The 13,554-nt window shown below is 41.6% G+C and overlaps 1 protein-coding gene across 1 annotated transcript in view; it reads right to left on the bottom strand.

The window, feature by feature from the left end:
- LOC126204380 (serine/threonine-protein phosphatase 6 regulatory ankyrin repeat subunit B-like) overlaps nucleotides 1–13,554 on the bottom strand; it is a 394,854-nt gene that overhangs the window by 275,896 nt on the left and 105,404 nt on the right. The gene's annotated exons all lie outside the window — the stretch shown is intronic.

Raw genomic sequence — 13,554 nt, 5'->3', positions numbered from 1 at the left:
TGACTTCCGAAAATCGCGTATATGTAGAACCAAATATAAATATCAGCCTTGGAAACAAAAAAAAAAAAAAAAAATGCAGAGACCACATTGCAGAGTGGGAAATCTGTGATGGAACTAAAACTGAGTGTAACCTCAATTAGTTTACAAGAACAGATGCAGATGCTGACTTAGACACCGACATGCAGCCCAAGTGAGTATGCAATTTACGTAAAGCGAATTGGTAACTTTTAAAGGCATAATTCAATATATAACAACTGCAATGATTTGGATCCGATGTTTAAGCCACGGACTACAAGTTTGTGCAAATATTGCAGACGGTGCACCACAAGGCGATCCCAGTATTTGTTAGGTAGCCAAAAGTTTTTAAAATTCCCTGATGTTTCACCCCACAGAAATGGACAACTCTGCAGGTGACAAGATACTACCATAGAACCTCACGTGATACAGAATGACAAATAAGGTTAAGTTCCTATCGAACAATATAAAGGAATTATTACACCAAACAAGAGCAGAAGAATGCCAGCAACATACCAAGGACCAAATAGTAACAGACATATAGTGTTTTACATACAGACTTAACAACAAACATGGGTCTATTACCCACTGTATTATCGACCTTGGGACGATCTAGAGGTATGATGACGACGGACCAAAAGACATTAGAACTCTACTGCCAGAAGACATGACAGTAACTTCGCTGAGAACTACTCCAGCAGCATATGAATGAGGTTTCGATTACATTTGCCCAGAAGCACATGGGACTGGACAATTATAAAGTTAAAAACAAAGAAAGCACGAGAGGTTGATATAATTATGGCGCAAGTGTTGCATCAGCTAGTGGACCAAATTTTCCCGTATCTAACAGTCATTCAACGAATTTCCTTTGTAGGTATGAGTAACCAGCATCTGCTGATTCTCAAGTATCATTAGGGACAAGACAAAGATCCAACACAATATCAAGGAATTTTCCATAACGTCCATTACCAATATGGGGAGGGGGGAGGAAGGGGATAGTTTGTGCTCACTCCAAAAAATTAAAATTGTATTAACAACGTACTTCTGAAAAGGTACTTATGCGTAATTGGGGTCCAGAACTTGAAATACCTTTCAAAATAATCTTAGCAATATCAAAGCACTTCTGATAATGTATAGTACTGACTTCGTAACCAACACAAGAAATATAAGGAACGTAAATTTCTTTCAGTGTTGTTGACTTTTGCTATAAACATAATTTTCATAGAGGTGTGTAAGTATGGCATAGAACTTGTAAATATATTCTACGATTATCATTGGGGAAAGTGATTAGAGGCTATCAGTTTAAAGCCCGGTATTTTCCCCCTACTCTGTAGCTGTGGTTCGTCAGCTGTGTGCGTTTCTTGAAGTGCGATGATATCAACTGCGTATTTCTGTGTGAGCCTGGAAAGATACTCACATTTTGCTCGACTTATCCCTTCGATATTCAGTTGACAGATGCGCAGAGATGGTCCAATTCTACGAGCTTGTGGGTCCTGAATAGGACCGCACGTGTCCTTCGTCATTCTTTGACCGAGAGGTCTTTTCAGACAGTTCGGTCTCATCTTATCGTTGTTGCTTTCTTAGCACCACCCAGGGGTCACGTGTAGGGTATTTAAAGGTTATACCTACGGACGTGAAGCAACTGGATGGAAACTGAAAACCTGAATTTAATTTACGATGCTAAAGATCTGCCTACCTTCCACTCAGCTCGCTGGTCCCAAGGCTATACCCCAGATCTGTGCTTCACAACTCAGTCTCATAATTCCCTAAATCAAGTACGACGAACTGTGCTCAAGGAATTCCCACATAGTCAACACAGACCTGTTATATTGGAGGTGGGGATGTCTATACCTGTTGTACGATCACATCCTAAACCGAGGTGGAACTTCAAGAAAGCCAACTGGACTGAATTTGCAAAGCAAACAGATTCCAATATCAGATGGATCAAACCAACGTACAACAACTACAGCAGATTTGTTGGGGTTATCAAAGGTGCAGCCAGACGATGTACTCCTAGAGGGTACCGTAAAGAGTATATCCCTGGTTGGAGTTCCGAGAGTGAGGAGTTACTAAAAGAATATGAAGACCATCCTAACTCTGACAATGCAACAAGCCTCCTCCAGTCCCTGGATGATAATCGAAGAAAGATCTGGCATGAAACTGTGGGGTCCCTAGATTACACCCATTCTAGCAGAAAAGCCTGGTCTATCATCAGGAAATTAGACTCTTCAAACCCTACAACAAAAAGATCAAAAAATGCCATCAATTTGAATGACTATGCTAAACACCTTGTGTCAGTTACAAAGAATATAAAGGACAAGCAAGCCAAAAGGGATATCAAACTACAGTTGAACACCAAGAAAAGAGCAGCCCTACAGTCTTCCGAATTCTCTACTCCATTTCAAGAAGAGGAAACTAAAGCTGCAATCAAAAGTATGAAACTTGGAAAAGCAGCTGGATATGATGGAATATACCCAGAATTCCTGGCTCACTGTGGACCAGCTACAGTAAAATGGTTGACCAACTTCCTTTCAAACATCCTGCAAACTGGAAACATCCCACATCTGATGAAGAAATCAAAAATATTAGCCATACTGAAACCAAATAAAGATCCCACAAAAGTGGAAAACTATCGTCCAATAGCACTCTTAAGTATCACTTATAAACTCCTTGAGCGTCTGATCTACAACAGAATCTGTGAAACAATCAACCATCATATTCCTATCGAGCAAGCAGGATTTAGACCTGGGAGAAGTTGTAACGATCAGGTACTATCTCTCACTACGCACATTGAAAATGGGTATGAGAAGAAATCAGTAAGTGTGGCTGCCTTTTTGGATCTATCTGCTGCCTATGACACTGTCTGGCGAGAAGGACTCCTTTTAAAATTTGTGAGTGTTATCCCATGTCGTAAACTCACGGCCTTACTCAACAATATGCTAAGCAATAGGTACTTTCAGATCTACTCAGATAATGATAGGAGCAGAATGTTTAAACTAAATGACGGCTTACCTCAAGGGTCTGTTCTGGCTCCCCTCCTTTTCAATTTGTATACACACGACTTACCAGAAACATCTTCAAGGAAATTCATATATGCTGATGATATTTGTCTGGTGACTCAGTGCTCCAACTTTGCTGATGCTGAAACTATTCTATCCACTGATCTGGAAGCCTTAGACAAATATTTCAAGAAATGGTGCCTCCACCTAAATCCTCAGAAAACAGTTATATCTGCATTCCACCTACGTAACAGACAGTCAAATTACAATCCAGAAGTTGTATTCAGAGACCAAGTGTTGCCATACTGTAGTACACCAAAGTACCTGGGATTAACCCTAGATAGAACTCTGTCTTTCAAGCAGCATTTATCAAATGTGGCTGCTAAAGTTAAAACTAGAAATAATATTCTTCAGAAGCTTGTTGGTACATCATGGGGAGCCAATACTAACGTCCTGAGATCTACAGCATTAGCTCTGTCATATTCTGTTGCTGAATATTGCTGCCCAACCTGGATCAACAGTGTTCACACTAAGAAGATAGACGTGAAACTCAATCAGGCAATGCGATTAATCACAGGATGTATTCGGAGCACAAACACGCTGTGGCTGCCGGTTCTAAGCAATATCCCACCTCCAGCCCTAAGAAGATCAGAAGCTCTCCTAAAGACGTGGAAAAACATTCAGCAGAACCCCCAGCTCCCCATCCATCAAGATATTGTACAAGGAACACACCAACGCTTGAAATCGAGGAAACCACCATGGCGCACAGCACTCGACCTTGAAGGATCTGCTTTCAACATTAACAGTTCATGGAAACTCCAGTGGGATCAGTCTTCAGTAGCCAATAAACATCTAGTCGAGGACCCTTCCAAGCAGACGCAAGGATTTGATCTTCCAAGGCGTCAGTGGAGGATCATTAACCGCATTCGAACTGGACAAGGCAGATGTGGCTATCTACTGCACAAATGGGGATGGGTTGGCCCTGCAAATTGTGACTGTGGTGCCCCCTCACAGACGATTCATCACATTGTTGCTGACTGCCCTCATCGTACTTTCAGAGGAACTTTAATGGACATTCATCGTACATCGGATGAAGCAGTCAAGTGGATCGAAGAACTAGACATAGAGCTGTAAAATTGTACGAACTTGTGATTGTACATTTTAGTCCTGAAAATATTGTATATAAATGTAAATCAATGTACACATCATACGATAAATAAATAAATTGGGGAAAGTGACATCTACTACCATGTCCTAAATTTGTGTGTTAACTGAACTGAATACTTAAAACTGAACCTGATAGAATTCATTAACAACAACAAATACTTTTTCGAAATTTTAAAATTTAAATAAACTAACTAGATTACGATATGTGCTATAGATGGGCATGTAGTACTCCCACCCCTGAATACTTTGGTATTGTGATGGTTAAATATTACTGCACAATTCGTTTGGTAAATAGCCGAAGTACAGGCAAAAGTTCTGTGCCGCTGTATGAGCCGTCGTAGACAGGTAATAGGCATGAGCTCCGCATTATGCTGTCAGGAAAAGGAAATACATCGAGGATGCGGCAATTCACGCAATGGATATTGTGAATACCTCGGACAATTAGGTTATAACCGTAATGACTGATAAAGCTGGGGATATCGATAATTTATGGTTGCCTACCCATTCAAAAGACTGAAGTAGATTGGCTGTCTCAATAGTCTGTATATCATCCTAAGAGATCACTGCACAGACAGGCGCGTGAAACTGGAAACCCTCGAAAGTAAATTGTGAAAAATGTCACTAAATGCTGCCCACAGGTTTCTGTTTGTTGTCATTAACGAGCCAGCTTCAGATCATAACAAATACTAGAGGGTGCATCACCTACGCAGATGATCTACTAAATATAGTATCTGGCACAACAAAAGCTAAATTAAATTAGTAGAGAAGTTCTTGCAAGACTAAATAATTGGTGCATAGGATATAAACTTACAGTAGCAGCGCACAAAACAGTTTATATATTAGTGAATATTATAAAGGCTATAAAAGCTAACAATCAGAATAAATGACCAACCAGTGAACAGAGAAGAATCAGAAACACACGTCTTTATAAATATCTATGAGAACACCCAGTAGTCGTGTGTCAGAGCGGCGTTAATATCCTCAACAAAATAACAATAAATGGGCAAAGAAACTTCCAACTGTGAATCTTCAGGTTTTGGCGGCGTAAAGACTGTCCCATTAAGCTTCGGGTGTGCAGCCGCAAGAATTCTCCTTCTTCTTCTGGCTGTATAACGTTCAGCCATCTTCAGAGTGAGCCGCAAGACTGTCGCTCCTTTCTTTTTTTTCCTTTATCGATTTTCAATTACCCCTGAAGGGGGCGGGCTGGCAGCAACTTAGTACGCTGCTCTACAGCCTCCGCTCCAGTGCTTGCTTCGTCCCTTTATACTCGTGTACCGAATGCGGCCACAGATGCAAATGCGCCAGAGACGTTGGTCGGCGGCAGAGACGTGCACAGTGCGTGAGTTACATCTATGACTCCGCAGTCGATCTGTGTTGGCATGTCGATATATCATTGTCAGCTGCACTGTGACGTCTTTGTGAGTTAATTACAGCAAGTGCCGGATTCTATGATTTATCAAGATTGAAACCATTGCATTCTTGGATGCTCTGGTTCGGGGTAGAGAGGATGGCATTTTGGGACATGAAGTGTATCGGGAGCCGACGCACATGGATTTGTATTTACGTGCAAATAGCTGCCACCATCCTGCCCAGACGGTGGGTGTTCTCCGAAGTTTTACCCACAGAGCGCATATTATTTCTGACGAAAGCAGTCTGCAAGATGAACTTTCCTACTTGCAAAGAGTGAAGACAATGGATACTCCCCACAGCAAATACAGAAGGCACTGAAAATGAAAGCGAAAGAGGTCACAAAGAAAGCAGAAGAAGAAGAAACCTTTAAATCGATGGCCTTCTTACCATATGCGGGTAGCCTCTCATCAAAAATAGGACGGATTGTCAGCAGACACAAAGTAAAAGTGACTTTTTGTCCTCCACCCAAGACAGCGACACTCGTGGGGTCCGTCAAAGATGATTTGCTGCTCCAAAAATCTGAAGTTTACAAAATTCCATGTGAATGTGGCCTTTCTTACATTGGACAAACAACTCGTAATTTCCAAGAAAGATGTACAGAACACCGAAGGTACACACGTCCTTTACAACCTAACAAGTCGGCAGTGTCAGAGCACTGTGTTGACACTTGTCACAGTATGTTGTATGAAAACGTCGAAATTTTGGCAACTACATCATCTTTTTGTGACTCAATAGTGAAGGAGGCAATTGAAATTCGCTTGATGATGAATTTAATTAATAGAGATAGTGGTTTCAAAGTTGGTACATCATGGAATCCGGCACTTGCTGTAATTAACTAACAAAGACGTCGTCACAGTGCTGCTCACAATGATATATCGACATGCCAACACAGATCGACTGCTAAGTCATAGATGTAACTCGCTCATTGTGCACGTCTCTGCCGCCGACCAACGTCTCTGGCGCATTTGCATCTGTGGCCGCATGCGCAGTTGCGCGGTACACGAGTATAAAGGGACGGAGCGAGCACTGGAGCGGCAGTCTTGCGGCTTACACTGAAGATGGCTGGACGTTATACAGCCGAAATATTAGAAGGAGAATTCTTGCGGCTGCACACCCGAAGCTTAATGGAACAAACTTTCAACTACCTCTGAATGCAAGAAGATGATGTCACAGTGCAACGTTAATTGCTATTGTGGGCTGTGGATTGAGCGACTCGTATAGCCAGAATTTCCAGAATTTTGACCTAGTGTTAGGCGCCTGTAAGCAGGCAAAGACTTCATAACGCTCTGTTCCAGAAACCTGCCTGCAGGCGTGTAGGACAACTTCACAGGCTTCCCAGCCGGGTTGGGGATTTTCTCTGCCCGGGGACTGGGTGTTTGTGTTGTCCTCATCATTTCTTCTTCTTCATCATCATCATCATCATTCGTGACAGTGGCTTAATTGGATTGAGTAAAGAAATTGGACTGTGTGAAAAACTGGGACTCGTATGGGCGCTGATAACCGCACAGTTGAGCGCCCAACAAAACCAAACTTCATCATCATCATCAACTTCGCAGGCTCTTTCTGTAGAGGTACACTATTCAAATTTTCAATGAAGGTGCCCAAGTGCCACCGAAGATGTTGATGAACTGAGGGGTGTTATAGGGATCCTTTGCTTTTTAATCCACACTTATGTCAGACTCTCAGTCCTCTGAGATTACGCGACAGGAGGCTCCGGAACAGGAGGGCTTAAAGTGCACAATCACCCTTTGCTGCTTTATATCACTTTCAAGTTTCAGCAGATAACTTTAATTGTTCCCTAGTGCTTCCAATCTGTGCACGAGAGCAAAAATTGCGGTCGTGCTGCTCTTCAAAGTGGTTATGTCAAGTACAATGGGGATACAGCACAACGATGTCCTTAGAAATGGGTTGAAACATCTGGGGGTGTCAGTAGCGTGAAAAGTTGGCAAGAGTGTCGTCCTGTCGCTTACCTCACTGTAAACTGTCGTGTTCAACTGTGAAATGAGTCGAAGTCGACGACCAAACGAAAGAGGGTTTATTGACACCCTTTGTCACCTCCTGAGGGCTTTTCGTGTTGATTCTGAGGTGCGATGTGTCTGAAATGTTTTCCTCTGCTGTCCATAACATAACGACGTCATTTCAATGCAGGGTGTCGCAGTTCTGACCATCATCGCTGAGGCTTCAAAAGAAGGGATTTGTCGCTTTTGCCAACCTGTGACACGTCCACCTCGGTGTTGGGCTTCCTTTTGGCAAATTCTTGTGCGGATGTGGTGTCATCCAGACTGAAGCGCCTAGAACCGACCGGCGGCACGGCCGGCCGTCACAGTAGTACTTTAAATAAAATGTCAAATAGTTCATTTACTGCAATTACGTACATTGCTAGATTCAACACTGATAGTTGCTTAATTCTTTTTACAAGAAAATTAGCTCTGAGAAATCTAAGAAACAACAAATACTTGTGAATATTCCTGCGAAACTTCTGAAAGTGTGAGGAACGGAAATGAAATTCCAGTTCCACACAGTTATGTGTGACAGATATTAATAGAAAAACATAATACAGATACTGAAATAAACCTTGTATTGCCAGTAATTAAATCAAAGATCAAAATTTAGCCTCGTTGCGAATGTATCATAAAGTAATGACCTCCAACGTCGTCAAACGGTTGTGCCACTTTCTCAGAATAAATTTGGCTTTCAGAAAGCCGAGGAATCAGGGGAGGGATTTTAGCTTTAAAATTAGTTGTTAAATTATTTTCCATAAATTTAGCTATAACATTCATAGTTTTTGTAGATATACAGAAAGTATTTGTGTTTTATTCCAAGTTTCTTCGGACCTTAAAACTTTGTTTCACCATTTCTCATTATCAGACAACGAAAACTTGTACTGAAGCTTTATAAAAAGGGAAGGCTGTTACAAGAGATGATAGAGAAAAAATCTCGAACACATCTTAATTATAATGTATAAAGTTATGTGGAAGGCATATAACACGTAAATAAATGAGCCAAATGTGACTATTTGTGACAAAAAACCAGTAACCAGTGTCAGAGTACATATATGTGACCATCTACTGCAACATGATGACTCGTTTATTTGAGAAGCCAGATCACCACAGCTGTAATAAGCAAATTAGAAATAGGAAGCAGAACTACCAATGAAAAAAGTTCCATCAATATAATGAAGAAGATATTAACCTCCAAAAGTAACTGCCAGCAAATGAGAAAAAAATTATTCAGAAAGAGTATGTGTGGAGTGTGGAACTGTGTGGCCGTGAGACATGCGCCCTGGAGACAGAGGAAAGGAGGCGACTGTCACCTTCTCACACCCTATTAGGGCTTTCGCCACTTGTTCCTTATCAATCGCTTTTACGGTCGGGATACGCTTGTAACAGCATACTTCGCAAGGTTATTTTGTATAATACCGTCATTAAACAGAGTTCGGATCATTGGTTATCTATTTGAACGTGAGGACCCCTAAAACTGAATAGACACGTAAATGGAAACAGTACTACAGATACACTATGGCTTAAGTTTATGGGCCAGTTTATGAAAGATGTAAGCCGAAGTGAAGAAGAAGACAAACACATGGAAACTAGAGGTCTGTTGCCATTACATCCTACGACTAAGCACTGAAAAATGGAAGTCTTTGCACACACTCCAGAACGGGCAGTTTAGTGTTCTTTATCGCGTCCCACCTTGCCTTCTGCTTTAATTCTCCCTCTCCTACTACATCATTACCAGTAATTAAAATTTCTTCACCTTTTCTATGTGAGTTATCAGCCTTTCTGACTGCTTTAACGCATCCCTCCACTGATTATTGTCCTGTGTCAACCATTTCATCTCACGATAGCATTTGCAAACTACATTCTCAATTATTTGCTGCATGTATTCCAATCTCTGTCTTCCTCTACACTTTTTACCCTATATAGTTCCATCTAGTATCATGGAAGTTGTTCCCTCATCTCTTAACAATGTCTTATCATCACGCCTCTACTTCTTTCCATCTTTTCCTTTTCTCGCTAATTCTGAGGAGAACCTCCTCATTCCTTAAATTACTAGTCCACCTAATTTGCAACATTCTTCTGCATCAGCACATCTGAAACGTTTTGATTCTCTTCTATTCCGGTTTCCCGCAGTCCATATCTCACTACATAGATTGCTAATCTCCAAACATAGGTTCTCGGAAATTTCTTCCTCAAGTTAACGCCTATGTTTGATACTAGTACATTTCTCTTGGCTGGAAATACCCTTTTTGCCAGTGTTAGTCTGCTTTTTATGTCCTCCTTACTGCGTCCGTTATGGGTTATTTTGTTGCTTAGTTAGCAGAATTCCCTGACTTCGTATACTTTGTGAGCCCCAGTTCTGGTTTTAATTTTCTCGCTTTTCTCGTTTCTGCCACTACTCATTATTTTCACTTCTTTCGATTTACTTTCAATCCATATTCTGTACCCATCAGACTGTACATTCCATTCAACAGATCTCGTAATTCTTCTGCACATGTGCGACATTAACCTCTCACAGCCGTAACGACTTTTACGTGCTCTGTGCGGTACCGTATTTTAATTTAGTGTGGTACGACAGTACCTGCTACAAATGCACAACAAAATGTCATGTATAATATTGATGCCTACAATTATATCAAGGCTTACTCACTAAGGAAGTGTGTCTGGTCTTTTTTTTTCTTTACAAAACGGATGCGCAGATGTCTCTAGTAGATGGGTGCATTTTAGCAGTTTGCCAATCTACTCATGCTTTAAAATGGAACAGATTTTATTTCTTGCGGTAAATATTGGAAACAAAACAAATAACTGAATTACAATCACGTAAGACACTTTTGGAAGTTCGAAAAAGTTCCAATCCTCACACGCAAATAACAAATAATGTCATAAAATCCGAAGACTCGTGATCATGACTCGCTCATACACGCAGCAAGATTCCAGTTTAAAAGAAAATCGTCGGAGTCACTTCATCCTTGCTCGTAAATTCTCATATCAGCCTGCTGGTGTGGTGCAGGGCACGTTAAGAGAAACATACACTCGGTTTGTAAATAGCTAAGTTACGCCGTGGCAGGAAACCACGAACGAACCAGTTTCCTTCTGTCTTAGCATTAGATCACGTATTCTTAAACACAAAGTGGTTTAACTTGCAACTAAATACAATTTATTTCTTCATTATCTCACCTGTTTTGCATTATCACGACGAATGTTACCCCAATGCAAGAATGAGTCCTTTGACTGGTTGTCGGAACGTGTGAATAATTACACGGGAGGTAAGAACGACTCTCTATTAGCACAGGACCAAAGGGCTTAACGCCGTGCAGCATCTGTTTACAGCTGGTTCCGTCACACACATATTACGTATAAAAAAGTATGCATATCATTTGTGAATAGTAGCTATTATATCTGATTATAACCATGAAGTGAATTATTATTTCCTTCATGGGAGCGTAGTTACATTACTGAGAAGTCTAATTATGTTTCACTTTTTGATTTCTATGCATGCTTCTACGATTAATGTTTCCACCTAGGATTATGGTTACACCAGGACTTGTCTCGGAATAAAGTGAAGTATAAATGTCTGTTGCCATTTAGCTGTTGCGTTAGTTCTGTAGTGTAAGTTGTTCTGGCACCCGTCCTCTTTGAACAATGTGTGTAACACACAATATAATTTATGACATTCGATATTTGGGCTCTTTGTAACTGATAGAGGATTGTCGACAAAATGTTCTACCCTTAATCTTCTAGACGACAAGAATGCTAATGACTCTGCTGCTGAAGCGAAGCAAAATTTTTAATGAGAGAGTATAGAAATTAGACACCAAATCGAGGGGCTTTATGTTTCTTATTGTCTACCGTAGACTTGACCTAGTTTGTTACGTTCACACTTAAGCAGAGATATTTCTTTTTCATCTTCGAAGGGTGAGACAAGTTTTCGATTCCAAAACGTAATACAAACTGTAACGAAGCAAGGTAATCCGTGTTATCATAGGTGCAGTTGGTTTTTTCTTTAGTTAGAGTGGAACTGAAACAGCTGTATCCGATACCGCCTGTCGCAGTGAACCAAACTGCCAATAGAATACTACGAATATTTATTATCCCTATAAATCTAAATAAACTACATTAGTATTTTTGTTATTGCTAAAATTATACCATCCAAATATCATATAGTTATTTATCACAGTTTCTAAGATTTTACTTAAAAATCACAAAAAAACTCTGCTATTTCACAGCCGTTCTAGTAATGGAACTACACTCATGCTCATAAATTAAGGATAATGCTGATACATGGTGAAACAACGCTCTGGTGGGCAGTTTGCGGGTTTAAATGACCTCGGGGTATGACAATGCGGTGCATTTACCCTGCGGTCGTCGCACAGTGGCGCTGGCAGCAGTCCACATACGCAGAGGTGTGTTGGTGCAAGTCAGAGTACGGTGCAGCGAGTAAGTGTGCAGCCGTGGTAATGGTGACTGTGTGTTGAAAATGGCTCAAAGAACACATATTGATGACGTTGCGATGGGTAGAATACTAGGGCGACTGGAGGCTGGTTAAACACAGCAGGTCGTAGCATGGGCCCTCCGTGTGCCACAAAGTGTAATCTCAAGATTATGGCAACGATTCCAGGAGACGGGAAACGTGTCCACGAGCTACAGTACGGGACATACACAGTGTACAACACCACAAGAAGACCGATATCAGTGCCCGCAGATGGCCACGGAGTACTGCAGGTAGCCTTGCTCGGGACCTAACAGCAGCCACTGGAACAGTTGTCTCCAGACACACCGTCTACAGACGACTGAACAGACATAGTTTGTTCGTCCGGAGACCTGCAAGGTGCACTCCACTGACCCCTGGTCACAGGAGAGCCCGTAAAGCCTGGTGTCAAGAACACAGTACATGGTCATTGGAACAGTGGTTCAAGGTTATGTTCACGGACATGTCCAGGTATAGTCTGAACAGTGATTCTCGCCGGGTTTTCATCTGGCGTAAACCAGGAACCAGATACCAATCCCTTAATGTCCTTGAAAGGAACCTGTACGGAGGTCGTGGTTTGATGGTGTGGGGTGGGATTATGATTGGTGCACGTGCACCCCTGCGTGTCTTTGACAGAGGAACTGTAACAGGTCATGTGTAACGGGACGTCATTTTCCACCAGTATATCCGCCTTTTCAGGGGTGCAGTGGGTCCCACCTTCCTCCTGATGGATGATAACGTACGGCCCCACCGAGCTGCCATCGTGAACGAGTACCTTGAAACAGAAGATATCGGGCGAATGGAGCGGCCTGCCGTTTTCAGACCTAAACGCCATCGAGCACATCTGGGATACTCTCGATCGACGTATCGTTGCACGTCTTCAAACCCCTACGACACTTCAGGAGCTCCGACAGGCACTGGTGCTAGAATAGGAGGTTATACCCCAGCAACTGCTGGACCACCTGATCCAGAGTATGCCAACCCGTTGTGCGGCCTGTGTACGTGTGCGTGGTGATCATATCCCATACTGATGTCGGGGTACATGCGCAGGAAACAGTGGCGTTTTGTAGCACATGTGTTTCGGTACGATTTTCTCAACGTATCACCAATACCGTGGACTTACATATCTGTGTAGTGTGTGTTCCCTATGTGGCTATGCTATTAGCGCCAGTTTTGTGTAGTGCCACGTTGTGAGGCACCACATTCTGCAATTATCCTTAATTTATGAGCATGAGTGTAGATTAACTTCCAACATCATATGAAACTATTATAAGAAGTTCAACCCCTAACAATCAGTCAACTAGATACTTTCATTTTATAACATTTGTAACTTTTGACATAATATTGGAATATTTTAAAATTAATATTTAGTTATATTTTGTTATGTGAGTACGTGGGAGTGATTGAGAGTGAACGAGGAACATGTGAAGATTCAAAACGTTTTATTTTGTAGAGATCTATGTGAAATCCAGACCACGAGAAAAATTTCTGGGAA

This window comes from Schistocerca nitens, chromosome 9 (assembly GCF_023898315.1).
Source record: "Schistocerca nitens isolate TAMUIC-IGC-003100 chromosome 9, iqSchNite1.1, whole genome shotgun sequence".
In the NCBI taxonomy this organism is placed as follows: Eukaryota; Metazoa; Arthropoda; class Insecta; order Orthoptera; family Acrididae; genus Schistocerca; species Schistocerca nitens.
This window is presented reverse-complemented; position numbering and strand designations above follow the sequence as displayed.